Source organism: Serinus canaria, chromosome 2 (assembly GCF_022539315.1).
Source record: "Serinus canaria isolate serCan28SL12 chromosome 2, serCan2020, whole genome shotgun sequence".
In the NCBI taxonomy this organism is placed as follows: domain Eukaryota; kingdom Metazoa; phylum Chordata; class Aves; order Passeriformes; family Fringillidae; genus Serinus; species Serinus canaria.
In genome coordinates, this window is record NC_066315.1 from 65,624,067 (window position 1) to 65,645,950 (window position 21,884).

The window sequence follows — 21,884 nt, forward strand, 5'->3', positions numbered from 1 at the left end:
GGTTTTGAGCATGGCATTTTAAGAAAAGATGCAGACTAAGCAGAGTGTGGGCCAAGAGCATAAACTGCTAGGATGTTTAAAAATGTGACAGAAGGTTTGAAGAAATGGGTTTCTTTAGTTCTGAAAAGAGTGAGGAGCAATTCAGTAATCATCAAATATGTAAAAAGGTTCTGTAATGAGCATGGTCATCAGTTACTCTCCATGTTCACCCAATGTAGAAAAGAAATCACAGCCTTAATTTTTCTAAAGGGAGAAAAAGTTTAGATTAGATCAAATTAGACATTAAAAAAAACCTTTCCATCTGCAAAGGCTTTTAAGGACTGAAACAGGCTGCCTATGGAGCTTCTTTACTTCATGATTGAAGACCTCTGTGAACAGATTAGAGAAAAATCAGATGGTTCTGAGAATATTTGACAATCTCTTAAAGCAGGGAGAGCTGAGTTTTAAAGATAATTTTTATTCCTGCATTTCTGGGATGCTACTCCTAAAGCCCTTAGAAAATAATATTCTTAAATTACCCGAAATCCAGATTTACTTTTTTAACTAACTCACATTTATAGAAAAGATTCAAATGCATTCAGAAATTCCTATTGATCATGTCAATTGCAGATAGTCCCTTTGGGATTTACATTCCAGTGTGGAAGGCTTCATAAAAACAAGCAAGCAAAATCTGGATAAACTCTTTTTACTTGTCTCAGAAAATGCAGGGAGAGTTTATATCCCTTTGAAATAAAAGGCATGATTTGTATTGGTTACAAGAGGCATATACTGTGTTCAGGATTGGGATTTGTTATGCTTCTTCCTGGAGAAGTGCACATGGACCAGCAGATTTGCAAAAATTGCAAGTCAAATTTAGTAGGACTGGCTACTTATTAAGCTCATAAAACATGGTGTCTACATCAATTGTATGTTTATTTAAAATATTATGATACACAAGTGTAATGCTACAATTTTTTGGGGTTTTGGGAGTGTAAAATTTTCAGAGGTTTTTCTAAAGGTACTGTGCATAACCTTGTCACTAAAGTGCTATATCCTCTTAAACTCATGCAGTGGAATAGCATCTTTAGCTAATAAGACTCTTAAACTTGTGCTCTTTGTGACTGCCAGTGCCAAATCCTGCTAAGAAAGTAGCCTTATCTGAACCTTAAGTCATGACAGTCAGATTGCAAAGATTAACATGTCTGTAATCTACATGCAAGTCATTTGATTTGAAAACAGTAGGACTTGCAGAAGGAAACTTTTCCCAGGTGCCAATGTACTTTAACTAGACGTTAGTAAGTGATGTTGTAAATATTACAATTGCACACATTTCAAAGGGAGTCAAATAGCCTTTCCCTTTAACCCTCTGCCAAGTTTAATTCTTCCTAAAATTACAGAGTGGCTGTTCTTGAGACATTGAAGCGATCTGCTATACAGATAACCAATATGCAGTTAGTAACAGCAGTACCATGCAGATCCATGGCGAAAAATACAGCAGCCTGCTCAAAATTAGGTTTTATCTTTATAGCTTTCTAAGACCAAGAGCTGCCTCCTCTTCCTCCTGTCTCACTGTCTTTCCCTTCTCATACCTGCTGCATTCAGATCACTTTTGCAATAATGATGTTCTCATTGTGAGCATGTGCTTGAGACCTTACTTATACCTTATAGGCTAATGATTGGCTTTACCCTGCTGAATATGAAGGTGTCAGTAGGTATTAATAATACTGTGAAAGAGATAACAGTATTTCCATAAATTGACCTTCTTGATGATGACTTCACCCCATTTTCTTCAGTTCAGTTTAATGACTTGAAGAGTGTTCGGTGATGAAATCATTCCCAAGCATAAATTATTCACTACAGGAAAAAAGTAGTAGTTCCATTTTGCAATTTTCATCAGTGGCTGAACCTCTGTAGGTGAATTGTCTGCAGAGGCAGAACAATTCTTCTGACCCTCGTAAACTTATTCACACCCTTTTTTAAGACAAGACAGCAATAAAAAAATTGAATAAGGAGAAAAAACATTTTCTCAAAATAAATGTTGACCCATCCATTTGTGCTCTTAAAAATGTGTATGCATATAAGAAAAAAACATCTTTTAGAATACATTTACTCTAGGTTATTAACAAGGAACTTCACTTAAAAGATACAAATCAAAGAGCTGGACTAGAACCAACATGACCATAAATATTTTAAATGCTTGACATTACATACCAGACACAAATAAACAGAGAAGCAAATTATAGCTAGTATTTATAAAGATAAAAATATTTACCATCTGCATGTTAATATCTGAATATTCAGTATGAGCATTGTAGCTATATTTCTGAAATTATGATTTTCCTATTATCTCTCTGTTGCTTATTATATCACACTACCACGTTTACCTGGAATTTGATGCAAAGAAAAAATCTCTGCCTTTTTGCAGTGAGAGTTTTTCCAGGTGGGATTTACAGTATCTGCTGTCCTTCCCTGGCGTTTTTTCTGATCTGTTTCCTTGACATCTTGCATCTGCTGGAGGTGGTGGGGTAGAGGGAGCCTACTGCTGGACCGCAGTGTCTGAAAGAAATGTGCTCAGAAATTAGTTTTAAATTCTCAGCCAGATCATAAGGATGGACACCCTACAGGGAAGCTACTCTGGCTAGAATGCCTGCTTTCTGATTTATATAATTTTAACATACATCACAGCCATAACAGGCTGAAAGTGTGAACTTTTGGGGTACAAGGTCTGTTTAAGCTTATACACTGTCATGAATGGAAACTACTCCTGAATTTATGCTGTGTATAAAGTCAGAGAGCAGAGATTTCATTCCATCAGCACAATTTGGTCATATGATAACAGGCCTGTAGAGGATGGAAATTCTGCAGAGATTTTTGCAAATTACTTTCCCACTTAGGCACATTAAAACACCAAAATATTTCCTTTCATTTTACAATTTATCCTTGCAAAGATATCCCTTTCCCTGATGCTATTGGGACAATAATTTTTAAGCCACAAGTCAGAAGGTAGGATAGGAGGAAATAAAAGGAAAGCTGTTGTATATATGCATCATAATCTTCTGATATTCAAGGGAATATAATCTTATATTAGGAACTACCTGGCTGTTCCAAGGGGTCTCAAATTATGAAGACCTAAATCAAACCTGGTAGACCATCATATTTTAGCAATGTGATGGATTTTCTCATGCCTTTTACCCTTATTACTGTGTAACGGCACAGAAGTTATAATTCCTGAAAAGTCCCAGAATGGTAAATGCTGTTCAGATCTGGGCACTTGCTGGTTTCTCCACTTTGAAAGGTAATTGAATGGGAACAAGTACAAGTGCAATTGAATATGTAGGCTAGAGGCACTAAGTTGCAGCCTCAAAGAGGTCATGCAGAAATGAATTTTTAAAAAGGACTATAAAATTGCATCTAAGATAGATGGGGTGCAAAAGCAATATTTAAATGAAATTGTTATGGATATAAGTCACTTGCCAGGCATTCTAACTATTTCCAACATAAAATATGTTTTCACTTCATATATAAAACATTGTTATTATTCACATCTTGTGTCATGTTAACATATTAAAACTTAAATGTTTAATGCATATATTAAAATTTTGTGTCATCATTAACACCGCTGATGAATACCCTTTAACAAAAATAATGGAAAAGATATGTCAAGGCAGATAATTTTTACAATTAGAATAAAAATATGTAACTTAAAGTGTGATAAGATAGAACCGCTTAATTCAAAGTTTCACAATCTCCTCTCCTTGCTCTTGGGAATCCAACTGCCATTTGTTTTCCTATTAAATGACATTTCAAATACTTTATTATAAACATAAATCACATATCCTTTTGAGAAGGCAAATGACAAACTAAATTTGAGGTCTGACTTGCATTTCTGTGCTCTATCCAGGACTAAATAGATGAGCAGTTGCTATATAGATTGTATTTGATGGATAAACAAAGAGAGGCAGTAGGTTATGGAAAACATGTCACTTGGAACTGACATCTGCCCTCATAATTTGTGAGTGTCTTACCCTGCTGTGTCACCTCTGCAGACATCAGTTCTCTGTCCTGGTTCACAACATCCAGGGGAAAAGATTTACTCTTTTTTAAAGTCAAGCTGCTTCCTGTAAAAGGCATGTCTTTCCTTAATGGGGGATGTTCTCTCCTGTGTGGTCAGGTAGCCAGGGAGAAATGCTCTCAGTACTGGGGATGAGGTGTGCAGAACAACATGCAGTTGCACGGAGCAGGAGAGCGTTGGCAGGGAGATGGGATCAGGGGAAGCGTGCTCAGGCTGCCCTTTGTGGGGATGCTGTTGTGTGGGTGAGACTACTCCAGCCAGCAAGGTGCCACCTCATGGTCCCAGCTTCATGTGACTGGGTGTGTTTAAATGGAACCTTCCAGAGAAATTTTCTTCCATCAGCAATGATTTCCTTCCCTGACATGCAGAGGTGTTGGTGCTGGCAATGCATCAACACTTCTCACTTAGACCCACACAGAGCAAGTGCACGCTCGGGTGCTACTGAGGCAAAACCTCTGTTTGACCAGCAGGGTGATAAATCTAGATATTTTAATATAGAGCGATGGTTAGGTTTGTCTGTACCAAATCTAGACATACCCTTGGACCCCACTGAATTCACCTGAATTAATGAAACAAGGGTTCACTAATTAAGGTTCACACTTTAGAAGTGGAAAAAGGAAATCAATTATCCTAATAAAATTGCTGAAAACTACAAGATACAGCACACTAAAGTGGAAATCTCTAACATTTACATCAGATAATTTCTAGCTCTTACAGTTTTACTACCATTTTTATAAAGATCAGGTGTTTGGTATTTTTTTTTCCTAAAAACACATTCTTACAATTAAGTGGTTAAAAGATTATCTCGACTTTCATTTAATTATCGTGCACTTATTGATCATACAGCTGTAGAGAAAAATTAAAGGATTTGACTTTTCAGGGTCCACAATTGAAAAGATAAGCAAATAAAACTTTAAGTGGTTTTTTTTTTTTTCTTTAGTAAACTTCTGGGGTTGTAATTGATTTCAGTATTCAGTGACTCGACTCAAGATTTCTGAAAGCTGGATATTGGCAGCATTAATGTCCTTGTTCTGCCACACATATTGTCAGCACATATTTGGAATGACCTCTGTAATTCATTTGAGTTACACATTCAACCCAAATGTATACTGAAAAAATCCTTTACTATCTCATTCATTTTTATTTGGGTGATTTGTATTTATAATGTGTAATGAAGCAAAATAAGCCTCTCTCATACTGTAGTATGCTTTTGATTTTCACCTGTTATTGTGGGTGACAAAATTAGTATAGCCTGATTATTAGCCAAATTAATTGTAATGGGGAAGAGAGTGTCCCACAAGAATACCAAGAATAAACTTAATTTCACTCTCTATTTTGTGATGCAAATCAGTAAATGAGTTTAGATATTTGCTTTCTACCTAGTAATTCTCTGTCTTCCACTAGCACAAAATTATTTAGGAATATTTGTTTAATGGGTTGTTTTTTTTTTTCCAGATAGACAGATTAATCACATTTATTTTCAGAGAGAAAGAGCAAGAGGGCTTTGTAGAGCTTTAAAAATTCCTGTGCATAACTCTCACTTTTAAAAACCTATCTCTAAATATATTTTAATCTTTCCTCTGTCACTTAAAGATCTTTTTCACTTAGATATTTCTTAGAAAACTTAAGTCTTTGAATTTTTTGCTTTGTTTGTTTTAGGTTTTAGGAGCATCAAAAATATTAAATTTGTCTTTTTTAGTTTGGCTTAAAAATAGGTTTTTTAAGTCAGCTAATCTGATGCTAATATTCATGATACCTTAAAAAAATCTACAGGGACAACTAATCATGAAATATGTGTGGTTTTCCTCATATTTTCTAGGATCAGTTGACTTAATATTAGTCAACTGAAATTTATAAAAATTTTAAAAAGCATTTTTCAAATGATCAGAGGCTGAAAGAAGTTTTGAAGGAAGGCTGTTTCTGAAATAATTCCATGACATAGAAAAGGTCCACCAGCAGGCAAGAAAAGAGTAATATTCAGTTCTAATAACTAATGATAAAAATTCCAGGAAATTTTTAAAACACCCTGACATGTAGCAGAACACATCAGATTCAGGTGAATGTGATAAACACATAAAATAAGATTTATAAGACTTGTAACCCTATTAACTGTTAAATGTGTCATTTTCTGACACTGAAATCATTAAAGAAAAATAAAAAAGGACTACTTTCTATAAAAAAACTTCTACATCTTTAAATATCCATTTTTAATCAGTTAGGCATAAATCATTAGTCATAAAAAAGAAAATTTTCAGGAAAGATATCCTTTGTCTTTGAAATACAAGGATTACAACTATAACAAATTCTCTGAAATTATGTTAAATTGAAATTATCTTTTACCTTGTAATATGTCTAAAAAGGCTTATCTGAAATATAATGTAAATGTCAAAAAAAGGGAAAGACAATACCTGAGAAGTTATAGCAGACATAATAGTATTCTTATAATGATAAGAAATTTATTGTTATAAAATAAATGCAGAAAATTTGACTATAACTTCCATCTAAGTAATACATATTTTGGAAATAAAAAACTTTCATTAAAATGCTGAATTTAAAAAAAAAAAAAATACAAACCCCAAAACAGGACAGAGCCTATAATTATGATATCATCATCATGAAATTGGGGGGAACATATCAGGAAAAAAAATAACCGTTATACAATTTCCCATGCTCATGCTTATTTAGGGAAAAAACACCCTGTCATTTGAAATATTGTAGGTGTACATCATGGATTACTGAATAAAAATGCATATGCATGAAGGTGTAGTGCAATTTCAACTTCACAGTGTTTTGTCCTGAGATGCTAATAGGGTAGCTTTGAAAGGAAATCAGGCAACATTTGACTAGAAATATTTTTCTGGAGCATGAATATTCTGCAGCAAATAATATTCTCAAAGGCTTTTCAAAGGATCATAAGGGAGATACAATCACCATATTTTATTGAATTCGCTTATGCATTCCCTTATAGATTATCTTGGGAAATCCCGGTGTACATGATAATACCAATCAAAACAGCTGCTGTTTTATCCAGGCACTACAAACAGAGACCTACTGCAGTCAGTGCTGACTACCAGAGTTGTCAGATTAACACACCGGGGCAATTGAGCGAGGGAGGTGATTTCCTCTTCTCAGCGTGCAACTTGATAGTGTTTCACAAATCACTGCTCTGTATCTGTTTTCTGCTGTTGAATCTATAACCTTTCTTCTGTACTCCTCTGTATGTATCTTCATGGAACCAGGTACACATAAATCATCACTTTACAAATCTCAGCTTCTTAAATACAGCCGTGCATACCTGGCCTGATGACAGCAGCCCTGAGCACCTGGCAGCTCCCACTGCTGCCAGCAGCAGCAGCTGAATTATCAACAGAGCTTTGGAGTCAGCTCGGGTACCAACATGGGCACAACACCGGCAATTTGGGCAGACAGGGGACCATGCTCTGGTGATAACACCACTAGCACAAAATGTCCTGGATTACTTGAAATAAGACTGAAGCACTCTTACTTTCTAAAGCAGGACAGTTGCACACAGAGCACTGGAAGTTATCTGTGCCCTTTCAAATCTCCTGAAACATGCCCTAGGAATTGCTCCGGGTGATATTGGCTGGTGGTGCTAGCAAGTCCAAAGCAATGGAAGAGCTCAAACTAACAATTCAGTAGCACAGAGGGTAAGTGTCCAATCCTATGGAATATTCCCTGGCAGGTTTCAGTACAGCAGCATGAGTCTGGCTGCAGAAACCACATTTACTTTCCTATCAATAAAGTATTAGAGAAAAATCTTTTCTTCAGCAGCCACAGGAGAGTAAAACCAGAGAAAAGCATTCAGATAAGATGAAAAACTCTTTCAGTTTAATGGTAATAGACAGCGTATCTTGAATATTTTTTTCAAGACACAGTATATTTCACTCAAATTTTAGACAGTGTTTCTGTGGCAAATCTCAAACCTAACTTCACAGTTTAGTCTCAGAATAAAGGAGTGTTTTATTAAAAGCTGACGCTTCTAGGCAAGTTTGGGTTTATGTCTGTATGAATATTTAGTCACTTAATGTGGTGGAAATTAGCATTTATTGATGGAAGAGTAACACATAGCTCTAAATGCCATCAAAATAGAAAGTAAAAGAGGGAAACACACAGCAGTATTTCTGATTAAATTAAAAACATGATGCTTAGTGATTTCAACTATCCACCAGGTATCAAGCTAACAGGCTGAGTCACTCTAAATAGACATAAACAGGTATGGGGAAAGAGCCTTTTCACACTCCTGAAGCTTTCTTTTACCAGTTTTCTCACATAAGCTTGGTGTTGTTTTGAAAGGCTGAAGTCAAATATTACATTTCAGAGTTCAGGTTGTTTTCCCCCTTTCCTGAAGAGCAGCCACTGTCTGTTATTTCCTGCTGGGCACAGGTCAAGCCCATCTCAGTGGGGCTGGCTCTCCTCTCTAGAAGGCTTTCCCAGGGAAAGGTAGGCTGACCACCCTTGTGATGATAGCTGCCACTTCCACCACTTGCAGTGAGGAAATTCAGATTGACTCAGGGAAGGGGGCCCCCTCCTGATTCCCACAGACAGGGAGTGCAGTAGTAAGCAATAAATGAATGGGGGAAGCAGAAGACATTCTGGACAGCCAAGGGGAAAGTACTTTGAGAGTGGTTGAAGAGGGTTGAAAGGATGGGTCTGAAGGGACTGTGAGAAAAGCGTGCATGAAAATGAAACACGGAGAAAGAGTGTCAGAAAATAGACAGCACCATGTAAATGTAGGCTAAAAGAGAGTGTGGGGTCTCTAGGCAGAATACAGGATGCAATCTCTAAATAGAAAGCTACTGCAGTTTTAAGCCTCTAAAATAATTGTCCTGCAAAACCTCTGATGAACATGAGGTGCTAATGTCAATGAATTGCTAATATGTACACATGTATGCATTCTTGTAAAATATATTTATCAGTGCAAAAATATTGCAATATCAGTATGTAATACTTATACACTATATAATACAGGTCTATTTTTTTTTTTTGTTATTATTATTTTTTTAAATTATTTTCAGGGTTTCAGCAGTACAGGATGTTTCAGCCCAGCAGAGCTGATACATGTTTCCTCCAATGCACCCTGAACAATAAGAAGAGAAACTTCACTCTTTTAAAGGGTCAGAAGAGAAAAACAATTTTTTAAAAAATGGACCAACAGTGAGATTAAGAAAGTATGTCTCTAACACAAATGGAAATTGAAGGCAGTTCTGAGGACCTTGCAGATTAAAAAGAAAAAAGACACCACTAGCTTAAAAAAGTTACCCAGTCTAGGCAGTCATTTCACCCTCCAGTACAATTGGATATGGTATTAGCAGCTTTTTCACATGCAGGAGTGTGAGCTGTCCAGACACCTCAAAATGTAAAATGCAATGCAGTGTTGTAGCCATTTTCCATGTGCCCATGAGCATTTCATCCAGTTGTCTACCTGTGTACAGGGATATAACCACATATAACATACAAAGACATATAATAGCTAGCTTAAGGCCTGCTGAGCTTAAATACACACATATTTAGAAGGTATTTATTGAGGGAGCTACTGCCTCTTAATCTCCTCTTGCATTTTAATAAAATCAGCCTTTCTGAAGAAGCTAATTAGAGCCTCTGTATCTCATAAAACTCACCCATCTTGTACCAATAAAAAACTGGAATACAACTTGCTTCTAGATTGCTCTGACCAGGGAGACATGGAGAATGTTCCCCCACCCAACATCATTTCAATTCATCTTTATTTTACTTTGTTAGAAAGTGCGTCTTTGTAACTCGCGGTGCTGGGTGAAGTGCCCTGCTGTGACATGAGACGTCAGGTTCTGTCAGTCACATCAACTGATGTGATGTGACGGAGCCTAATGTGATGGGACCAATGCCCTGCTGAATGTCTGCGGTGTCACTGCAGTATTCAGGGGCTGGTTTCTCTGAGAAGAAATGCAGTGAAAGAAGCCAGGCTTCCCACAGCTGACGAAGCCAAATGATTTTGCAAATGAAAATGCAAAAAGGTGTTTGCTGCATAGGCAGGCACAAGTAGCATATTTGGTATGTTTTGTTTTTCTATTTGTGTACAATGGCAAACAAATGATATCCAGGTGTGAATTTTGCCTAAGTTTTCTGTCCTTCCTTTAAAGCTCTGACTAGGGTCTATCTGAGGGCAGGACTGGAGTGCCGCCGCTTGGAGTGTTGCTCTGTTTGGGAAAAATGCTGTTTCTGGAAGACCCATCCACTACTCCCTGATGGGTGCCACAATGCAAATTTGAAGGTCTCCTCCTGCAGCCCCTCCATGTCCAGAGCCAACAGCCACCGCTTTTGCTAGAAACTTTTTCACACCAGTCCTACCCTATGCCCCTGATTCTCAGCAACAAAACATCTTGAGGCAGCTTGTCCTAGTGGCAGTTCCTCTCAGAATGCAAACTAGTATCTGAAAAAGCACCATAAAGTTTACTCAGATCTTAAAAATGTTTTCAGAATACTTCCAAGGAAATAAACCCAGTAATCACTCTTTAAGACATCACACTTAGCAGAGATGTTGACTTTTAAGGATATAGCTTTCTCTACTCTTTTGGCAGTGACAACCCTCAGATCTCTGTACCTTGTTCTTATTAGCAGTCCTTCCACGTGAGACAGCCACAGGAGCTGGTGAAGCCCATAAAAGAAAGCAAGTCAGTCCTGTCCTTGTCATCTGCCAGCTCCCAGTGAAACTGGATGGAAAATGAGAGTAAATTATCTCTTTCTTGAGTCAGCTCCAGGTGAGAGTTCTAGCAAGAATTTTTTATATATTTTAGCCAAGTGCTCCACTCAGTGAAATGCTGGCCATCCCAACACTGCACTATCCCTAGTTTCACTGTAGTGATCCTAAACAATTGCTCTGGCACTAAGCAGATATTTCATTTTAAGATCAAGCCAATTTTACAAAAATTTTTCAAAATGGCTTTACATGGGTCACCTCGATCACAGAGAAATTGCTGATTAGCTTTTTACTCTAACCCCCTCAGTTTCCATACATACTGATTACAGTAGAAATGCACTCCTGTTCATTATTCTCATTAGGGAGTACTCCAATAAATAGCATGCAGCAGTGTTGCAGGAACAGGGAAACCCCTTTGGGTTACATATGGATATGGATGAAACATCTTGTGGCAGAATCCACAGAAATTTCCAAGAACTATGGTGTATATCATCTGGCACAATTTCTTAGGGACACGCCAGCCATGTTGCTATTATACAAAAATTTATTTAAAAAGAAACTAGCAAATAAACCCCAACTCAATCAAACCTATCAATTTTTATGTAGCTAAATAATCAATTTATGCTCCTACTCCGTTTAAGAGTCTCCCAAGTTTTGTATGTTCCATCACTGGAACTTCTTTGTTTTTGTTTTACATTGGAAATTACTGGCTTTGAGAAGGTGGACCAAGCACATCAAAAAGGAAAAATAAGTCAAAAATCTTGCATTATTGGGATTATTTGTTACTAATACAAAATATGTTATCTTGGTAGAAAACAGAAAAAGATCTGAGTGGTGGAGCACAGAGAGAGAGACAGAAAGCAAACCTAAGAACTGGAGCTTAAAAGGGACTTGGAAAGTATTGATTTCAATGAGCAGAATTCACAAAGCCAAGGTCTACATACAAAAAAGCAGAGGAAGTTGTGTCTCAACTGTCTCAACACTGAGAGGAGTGGCAGAGGGGTTATCAAAATTAACTCCTACCGAATGCTGCTGTGTGGAGCACACGAACAACACCCTCCTCCAATGCCATACAAAGCTGCCAACCCACAGCATTGAGCCAAGCAGGTTTTTGAAAACTCTTACTTTAAGCCAGGGTATGGTTTCTGGTACTTTAAACCAGTCTCTTGAATGTAGATTACTGTCTCATTCCTCATGATGGGAAGATGAGCTGGCAGAAATATCATTCCTCCTGGGAAGTAAGTTCAAACACTTTCAAACTGGGTGCATGGTTTAGGTTTCCCAGTCCTGTGCAAAAACTCCAACCTACTAATCAACCAACTCCCATTTTCCAAAAGGCAGACTTTCCTTTTTGACTGCACCACACCCCTTCCCCCTCAGGCTTCACACCATGTCTCTGACTGACAGTGACTGTGTGCTGGGGTAATGACTGTGCTGCTGGCTGCACTCCTACCTCCCCAGGCCCATCACATCTGAGGTTCAGATGTAGGAATGGTAAGGCTGCAAAGCCCTACAGGGCTTTGGCTCTGTGGTGCTCTGTCCAACTACAGTAAGATCAACCCGGCATGCATGTGGTAACATCACTTCAAGGCTATAAATAAGCTTTGTGGTGTAAACAGAGGTTCCTGGGTAGGCTCTCCTACCCTTCATAGTTAGGCAATGTAATTGTTATTTGTTTTTTAATCGTTCCCTTTGATTTAGTTGCATTTATGCTCCCTAGGGTGCATTTTAATTACCAGACTACTGCTTTGGATCCTGGCTAAGTACTTCCTCATAGAAGTGAGTCTTGAAATTCAGGAAAAGGTGTTCCTCATGCTGGACAGTGGCCCACAGTTTAAAATCCAGGATTTACAAGGTACAGGTGAAATTCTCTCATTCATGGCATAAGTGGAGAGGGTTGATGGAAAGGAGGTTAAGAGGGTGACATCTACCTATTTTATCCTTACCCATTAACTTGTACAGATGGGTGTGGTGGCCATGTTCCAGCGCAATTCCAGGGGCAATCACGGTGCACTGAGTCCCACCTGCATTTCTACAACAGCTGCTGGAGACATCAAAGCTTGAAGGCAGGAATTTCCAGGAACCAGCTGTTGGCTGCCAGCACTGCTCCTCTGGGATTTGGGGCTGGTAGAACCTGGCATCACAGCTGTGTGCTCTAGTGCTCCACCACTGGATGGGGAGATGGCAATCCTGTATGAAGAATGCTGTCAGAGCATCATCTGTCTGACTCCAGAGGAGAAGGAAATATTTCTGTTGTAGACATGGTCTCTGACAGGGTGCAATGAAATCACTGCTATCTGTGATGGCTAAACAAGCTTTGGGAGTTGTCCAGGAGGGTCACTGGACAGAATGGCTGTGCCTTGGCAAGGAGATGTCTTGCATGATCTAATAGGCATTTTCCACCTCCAGTATTTATATCTCCATGATTATTGGTAAGGAATGAAGTAGAGAAAGACACAGCAGTTGATGGATTAGGATGCTACTTAATTTTCATTATGTGTCTCTTCAGATGGAAAATGAGACCTTATAACCTTCAAGCAAGCTCCCTGCTAGAATCTGCACTGTGGATTCTGTAACAACGAGGCTGTTTAGACACTGCTTATTCACCCTTTGTGAGAGTGGCTGATAAATGGTGCTGTTATATCTAATAGTTAGGCACTTGGATTCTGCTTGTGCAGAGACAGCAGCAGCCCCAATGGGATAGGCAGTGCTGCAGAGAGGAGTAAAGATGCTTCTGTCACGCTACCTTGGCTAGTCTTGGTTCAGAGCAGGATAGCAATTATAAACATAGACTTTGAGCAGTAAATATGAATATTAAAGGGCCAGTTACATTTGCAAAGGAGAAGAAAATTCTGTAGCTAGATTAGTCTTTGGGCCATCTCAGAAAATTTTTTTTTTTATTTCTACAATTACTTCTAGGACACTTGACTCTTCATTACACACAGCATAACAAACTCAGGTCTTGCTATGATATCCATTCATTTTGTGCAGCTTTTCCTCTCCTCTTTCTGCGTCTGCCTTCTCCTTTAGTTTAAGTCTTGAAGGAATATCATGTAATAATAGAATAAAACTTTATTTAATCTTTCTGTGTGCATATAGGTCCCAAATGCTTGGAGGAGCAGCAGAAAATATTATTTTGTCTGGGGCTTTTAACAGGCACAAGAAAAAGGAACAGCAATTGTATTTGAAGTGTGGACATTGTACACAAAATAATTACATCTCATGGCTTTTCCTTTTGGGGAAAAGAAATGCCATTATAAAAGTAGTTTCCATGGGGTGAGATTTTCAAAAGTGCCAAGCATACACAATTGGGACCAGATTTCTAGAAGGTTTTAGCTCTGGCATAGAAATAAGTGGCCAGATGTCCAAAGAGCTCTAAACACTAGATTGTGAGCATTTATAAAAATCTGGCCTGTATTTAAGAGCATAAATGGTAGATGAGCTATTTGGAGAAAAATCTCACCTCCATGCTGGGTGTTGAGCTGCTGGGAAAAAAAGTCTTGGTCTGAGGCTGTTCTGGTGGGGGGGTTGTTTTTTGTTTTGTGGGTTTTTTTGGTCTTGTTTTGTTTAGACATTTTTTCTGTTGTTTGCAAAAGAGGACTGGTCTTGCATGTCATTAAGTTGTTTACTGGTTTTGTGGAGGTTTTTGCTTCTAAGCACATATTTCAGTTCGTCCATCCAAACAGTCCAGTTGCCTTTAAGCAATATTGATGTACTTAAAACTAAGCATGTCCTTTGTTGGGCTGGAGATTACATTTTTTTTTTTTTGGTACTTCCCTGTTTAACTGTGAAATGTACACTGTCTTTACCAACAGGCCACATGCATGGAGGAGGTGAGACTGAATGGGGGCCAGTCACAGTAAAGCAAAGCTTGTCTCAGTGTCCGTGGCTGTGTAACTCTGCAAGTGTCTTGGGAATAAGCTCTAAATATTACAATTGAGCCACAAATAGGCATGAGAAATTTTTTTGGTTGAGTATTGATGACATTTCTTCTGGAGCTGTGCAGCAAGAGTCGAGTAGGCTAGAAATGTGCTGGAGCCTTGAAGATATTGTGATTCTGTGAAAATGCACCTATACCAAAAGAAACAGGATACTTGTATCCCAAAAAAAAAAAAAAAAATAAAATTACTCAGCCTGTAAAGTTTTTTTCAGAGAGTTGTTCTAAAGAGCAGTGAAAATGGGCACCCTCCATTCCCTCTGAAGCCCGAGTGTTGGTTAGAGCACTGAAGGGTAAGGTAATATATCTTCTATTTCTTATAGAGGAATATATATCTACTTCAGATATCAATTCAGCTTTGGAGAATAATTTAGTCATACTTGTAAATGGCATTCCAACAAAAAAGGTCATCAGATTTGACAGCATTGCATTGACTTATGGAAAACTAAGGCTGACTTTCTGATGTTAAAAATTTTAACCCTCTTCCAGCAGCTACTGATGAAAGGAATCTGCTACAAATTTCCATGAAGGTAGGAGGAGATAGGAACACAGAACTGCCTATACAATAAGCAGTTTTATTCAGAATATCCCAGCAAAGCTTACTTTGAATATTGCATCCTATATATAAGCCTAAAACTCTTATCAGATATTGAAAAGCTATGGACAACAGCTCTTGTACAGGTTTGAATGGATTGCAAGTCAGGTTGGCTGATGGATGAGATAAACACCTCTCATCACTATGCTGGATCAATCCTTACTTAAGTGCTAGATTTATGACTGCTTCTCCCATCCATTTTCAGATTCTGTCATTGTTTCTGCTTTGGCTCAGGGCCAAATTAAGTTGTTGTACTATAAGTCAATGTTTAGAGCCCCAGGTCCTGGAGTAGAAAGTGATTTCACAACCTCTGCTCTCAATTAAAGGAAAATACAATTTTTGTGAATCAGTGTTTGTCAGTGTATAGCACATACTGCCTTCATATGTCCACTCCCTCTTTTCAGGGCTTTCAAAAAAATGGGGCACTGCAACATATAACCCTGACTGAAATATTTTCTGGAGGTGACATGACCTGATTCTTAATTCTTAATCCTTCTGATCCCAACTTTTGGGTACAGAAAGAATAAAGGGACAGGATGAGCAGCTCTGTCACAGGCATTCAATTTAGCTTCACAGCTGAAACCACCACATCTCACAGTCCCCATGATTTTTTGGAAGCATTGCAGTGTTTTCCTTCCACAGAAAACCTGAAATTTCATGGGCTGATGAGATTCCATTCCAGCAGGCAGCTGCTGTGTTGAAATGCCACCCAGGCATGGGTGTGGCCAAGCTGTGACAGAGAGGTCAGCACTTTCCAACATCTCCAGGTCTGCCAATCTCAAAGCCAGAGAAACCCACAGGGAACAATTTTTCATCTTCTACATAAACTTCTTTTGGGAACAGTTTTTTTCCAGAAGAAAGATGCTAAGCATTTCCATACGACAGCTTCATTTTCTGTCCATCAGCAGCACTGTGCAGGCAGACTGCTGTGTCAGGCAGCTACCATGAACATGTGTCTTGGAGCTTCACCAAGCCTTTTTCCCATAGAGATTTTGTTCAGTTCTGCTGGAGGTACTGAAGAGCACAGTAGCTCTTGCCAAAACCCTTCCTAGTACATTTATTTAGCATGTATGAAATAGCTATTCCTCTAGCATGGATCCACTCCTATTCACTTGCCTTTTTTTTTTTTTTCTTTTTAAATATAATGTCAGTAGGCAATTAAAAAGGCAAAAAGTGTTGTTTAGGCTATCTGTAGAGAGAACACCATGAAATAGAAAGCATATGCAAAACTAACCCAGCCCAGCACTGACAGCTGGACTAATCATAATCACATATCCAACATGAATGTTCTTTAGTAGATGGGCCCACAAAACATCCATGCACAACTTTTTAAACCTTGTGTGCCATGGAAGTTGTATCCCTGAAGACCTGGTAAGAAAAAGCTCAGATGCAGCAGCACAACTCCTTATTTGTGTATCCACATCCACTGATCTTCCTCTGGTTAGACAGGAAACCGTGACTGCCAGCTCCCAGACAGGAGCAGAACTTTGTAACTCCAGAGCAGGCATGAAGTGGGAGGAGCAGCCTTCTCTGCCTGTCTTACTCAAATTCTTGCACAAAACCTTTACTGAGGAAAACGTGAACCACAATCACAAGTTCTGAATTCAATAGAATTTCTAAATCCAGAGCAAAGGAGTTCTGCTCCCATGCTAAGAGCCTGGTAATCTTCACTGAGCAAAAACCTTGATCCCTGAAAGGGCTGTGAATAGTATCACAGCTGAAAAGTTTCCAGTGATAATAATTTTCCATCTGAAATCAGATTCACTGATGTAAAAATATCTTGAAAGACAACGATACAATATATCAAGGCAATAATGCAAAAAAGCATACTTAGCTCTCATCAACAAGAAGCAATTTGATAAAGTCAGATAATTACCTGGAATTACATTTATTGGATATTTTAAACAACTATTTTAATTTATTTAAGATTTTTCTAGGATTTCAATCAGTGTCCCAATCTAAGCTGAAATAAAATTTCAAAAGATTTGTCTCTTGCATGGAATTTGAAGACTAAATTTTCAATACTAAGAATTACTGATGGAAATAAAGTTTTTTTTTATTCTGATGTGTAGCTCTGCAGCGTTGGGGCCTGCTAGAAACTAACAGAAATGAAGCACTTAAATACTGCCAAAGATAAGGAAACTCACTTCCTTCTTCTGTGATTTAATCTGCCATTACTTGAAGAGTATCTTTAAAGGACTGAATATATAAATAATGATCATGTAATACACTTAATAAGCAGTCACTTGCTGAGGGCTGTCTACACAGTTACTTCAAGCTGGAATGCTGGTCCTTAATATTTGAATTCCCTCTTTTGCCTTTCACCTTCTTCTTCTCTGCCAAGTTGCAATTTCCATACTGGGTTATATCAACAGTGGTGGGAATAATGTTTCTAACTGCATCTCCTCTTCTATTAAAAACAAACGTTTCCACATAAACCTGCTAATGTAGGGCATGGTATTACTAACATTTTTTTTTCCCTGTTAATGATGAAAACAAATGAGTAAGATTTATCTCTTTGACAAGTCATGTGGGTGTGAATCTTTAATTAGCATATAACAGGTTTAGACTTCAAGTCCCTATAGGCGTGGGAATCACTTAAAGAAGAAAATCCCACTTGGTAAATCTTTGGCTTAGGAAGCCAAGAATGTTATTTTAAGAGATACCTGTAAAGATGAAGATTGCAATCTTCGTGCATGTCAAGGTAAAAAAGCAAGCTATTTCATCTCCCAGAAACTCGGTGACCATACTTTGATGACAAGCCAGATGGCAGCTGTTCCCCAAGCCCGGTGCCAAGAAAGATGATTGGAGCTGCAATTTACCTTCCGTGGTGAAGCTCAATGCTGGAGCATACCACAGCTGTGGATTTGGCTGCTGCCAGTAGGTGTGTGCACAGTTGGTTTCCTCCCAATTTGGATTCATCAGGTAAGAGGCTGTATCAGTACCCAGCAATTATGAAATTGGCATGTGTTGGATTGTTTACTCACAGTAATATTCCTACTGGACTTTATTAAAACACCATCTGTTGTCAGTACAGACAAAGAATCAAACCAGAAATATCCACGGAGAGAGAGTGGGCATGTGCACGTGTGTGAGTGTGTGTTAAGCTGGGTTGCAGGATCAGGCCATATTTCATATTCTTTTTTCTTCTTTCCTTTTCCTTTACAGGTAGTTCTTTATAAAATGCCTACATTCCTAATCAATTTTTTCCCCTCTCCTTATTCCACCTAGGAAAAGTAAATTAGAGTGGAAAAAAATAAAAACTGGTCAAAGGGAAGTTATACCTCTGTGAGCAATGCTGGAACGGAAATAAACCAGTCTTTGCATATGGGTAGAACAACATTAGCTTTACTACAAATTAAGGCTGAAATGGCTGAAGAAAAAGACATCTGACTGAATGGTGTTCAGTTAGAACAAACTTCTGAGTTAATGTGTAGTATGTAGGGTGAGTAATAAAGGATATCTGCCAATAATAATATCTTTAGGGCTTGAGAAGAAAAGGGACTAGCTTTTACAGTCAGCTGTTTGCTCTTGATTGCTGTTTTTTTCTTTAATCTTTCAGATGGGGACCAGATATTCTTAACACACAGCTGGTCTCCACAAATGGCCGAGAATAATTTTTCATATACCTACATATAATTCCAGGTGAAATTAATTAGTTGGAATTCTTCATCAGGTAACACGCTAATAAAATATGATGCAAGTAATTAAAAATGCAAATACAGGGAAGAGAGCAGTAAAACTTAGATATGTCATTTCAGTCCTACAAAAAGGCATCTGTCAATTTAGATCTTTAGTGCATGCATTTACACTTACACGTACACAAAAAACCCCTTTAAAAATAAAAATGTAAACAAGTCCCAGTTCACATCGTAAGATTAAAGCTGTAATAAAGGGAGAGAACACAAGCCAAGAACATCCCCTGGGAGAAGGAGGAAAGTGCGTTAAAATGCTTGGGTTGTTTATGAACTAAGTGTTTGGAGATCTCTCAGTGCTGAATGAAGGAGTTGGGGTATTTTAGAGAACCCATAGGAGGTTATTTACTACTATGGGGAGTCACTAAAGCCTGTTTTGCTCACTATACCCAGCCATCAGAAAAAAAAATATTAGTCCTAATATGAGAGCGTACAATCTACCACCTGTGGTGGGATTGTACATAGTCAAGAGGGAGGGAATTTGCCCCAAATATGAGCCCATCCTTGTTGCATTATTCAATTTCATCCTCATGTGGGGTAAAGTTCTTCCCTAAGTTATAACCACAAAGCCATTGCAGAAGTTTGACTCTGGGCAGGGTAGAGCATAATTTCCATGCCGAAGGTAAAATTCTCTCCCTTTGTTTTCATCATCATCATCATCACTGCTTCTCTACCAAATTACTTAAACCCTGAGTGCTGAAGTCTTGTAGCCTACTCTACCAAATCTAAAATGGATACATTGCATTAAAGCGGCAACATCCCTAGCAATAATGCCCCCAAAATCTAGGCCCTTTTTTTTGGAACTCATAGAGAACTAATCTCCTCACGTTTATACCAGCGTTCCTCAAAAATGACTTTGCTTTGCTTCAGTTTTATGTATCTATTTACTCGCCTGATGAGAGGAACGTAACATTTTGCCTTGACTTACATCCTACATAGAAACCTTTTTTTTTTCTCTATCAGTTTTATAGCAATAATCTCAGTAGTTAGACTCTGGAAGAGGTTGCTCAGAAAAGTTGTGGGTGCCCCATTCTTGGAAGTGTTGAAGGCCAGGCTGGATGGGTCTTTTGCTACCTAGTTTGGTGGAAGGTGTCCCTGACCATGGCAGGGGAGATGAGGCTAGATGTTCATAGAATCGGAGATGAGAATCACACAATATGCTGAAAGGACTCAGAATGATCATTGAAGTCCAGCTCCTGATCCTGCACAGGACCCCCCCCCAAAGAATCACATTGTGTGCCTGAGAATGCTACCCAAATATGTTGGTCACCAACAGATCTTGCACTGGTGGAGTTTGCACTCCCAAGGAATATGTGTCAGGTAAAGAGTAAAGTTAGGCCCCTGAATTTTAGGATAGAAGACTTCCAGCTTTTCTGGGAGATAGTCAGCAGAATCCCCTGCAAGTCTACCCTTAGGGACAAGGAAGAGAACAGAGCTGGCAGATCTTTTAGGAAGTTTTTCACAGATTGCAAAAGCTGGCAATCCCCAGGGGCAAGAAATCAGGCAAAGAAGGCAAGAGACCAGCATGGCTGAGTGGGAACTTGCTGGTCAAATTACATGGAAAGAAGTAAATGCATAGACAGTTTAAGCTAGGACAAGTGACCTGGGAAGAGTGTACAGATGAAATACAGTTGTGTGGAGATGGGCCGATATTACAGGGGTTTTCTGAGGTCCCAGGATGAGGGAAGAGACGACAACGTTGACTCCATGTATCAGAAGGCTTTGATTTATTATGATATGATATATAAGATATAGAAACTATACTAAAAGAGTAAAGAGAAAGGTTTCACTACAAGGTTAAGCTAAGAATAGAATAGGAATGTGTAAACTGAAGTCTTCTCAGCCCGAGACGGGCCGAACAGGTGAATTGTGATAGGCTCTTAATTGGAAACAGTCTGATGGGGCCAATCACAGATTTTCCCGTGGCATTCCACAGCAGCAGATAAGAATTGTTTAGTGTTCCAAGGCTTCTCAGCTCTAGGAAAGGAAAAATCCTAAGTAAAGGATTTTTCATAAAATATGTTGGCAACAGGCCGAGGCAAAACTGGAATTGAACTTGGAAAGGGGTGCAAAGAATAATAGGAAGGGCTTTTACAGGTATGTTAACCAGAAAAGGAAGGTCAAAGAATGTGAACCCCACCTGAGAAACAGGGTTTAAAATCTCATAGCAATGGATGAGGAGAAGCCTGAGGTGCTCATCAACTTTCTTCCTCAGTCTTTACTGTCAATGCCTCTTCTCACACCTCTCAATGGACAGACAGCAGGATGGGGACTGGAGGAGCAAAGTGCCTCCCACTGCAAGTGAAGATCAGGTTCATGACCACCTAAGGTCCTAATGTACATAAGTCTATGGGACCTGATGAGATGCATCCCAGAGACCCATGGGAGCTGGCTGACACAGTTCCCAAGCCACCCTCCACAATGTTTGAAAAGTTGTGGCAATTACAGAATCACAGAGTCATTGAAAAGTCATGGCAATCACAGAACCACAGAATCACAGAATCACAGAATCAGTAGATTGGAAGAGACCTTCAAAATCATCGAGTCCAACCCCTGCCCTAACACCTCAACTAAACCATGGCAATGAGTGCCATATCCAGTCTTTTTTTAAACACATCCAGGGATGTGTTTAAAGCTCCACCATCTCCCCAGGCAGACAATTCCAGTACTTTGAGGTGAAGTCCCAGATGACTGGAAAAGGAAAAACATTGTACCCATTTTTAAAAGGGGTAGAAAGGAAGACAGGGAACTGCTGACCTGTCAACCTCACCTCTGTGCCTGGGAAGATCATGGAACAAATCCTCCTAAGAAGCTATGTTAAGGCACATGGAGGACAGGGAAGTGATTCAGGACAGCCAGCATGGCCTCACCAAGGGCAAGTCTGATCTGATCAATCTTTTGGCCTTTTGTTG

General features: G+C 38.8%; 1 long non-coding RNA gene across 9 annotated transcripts in view; it reads left to right on the top strand.

The window, feature by feature from the left end:
• Positions 1–21,884, top strand: part of LOC108963191 (uncharacterized) — a 79,015-nt gene that overhangs the window by 37,075 nt on the left and 20,056 nt on the right. For 8 of the 9 annotated variants that reach the window (XR_007776911.1, XR_007776913.1, XR_007776915.1 and 5 more), the window contains one exon: positions 18,011–18,202. This is a non-coding gene — a long non-coding RNA (uncharacterized LOC108963191). Of the gene's footprint in view, positions 1–10,663; positions 10,807–18,010; positions 18,203–21,884 lie in introns of all 9 variants that reach the window. The other variant, XR_007776914.1, reaches the window with a different exon arrangement.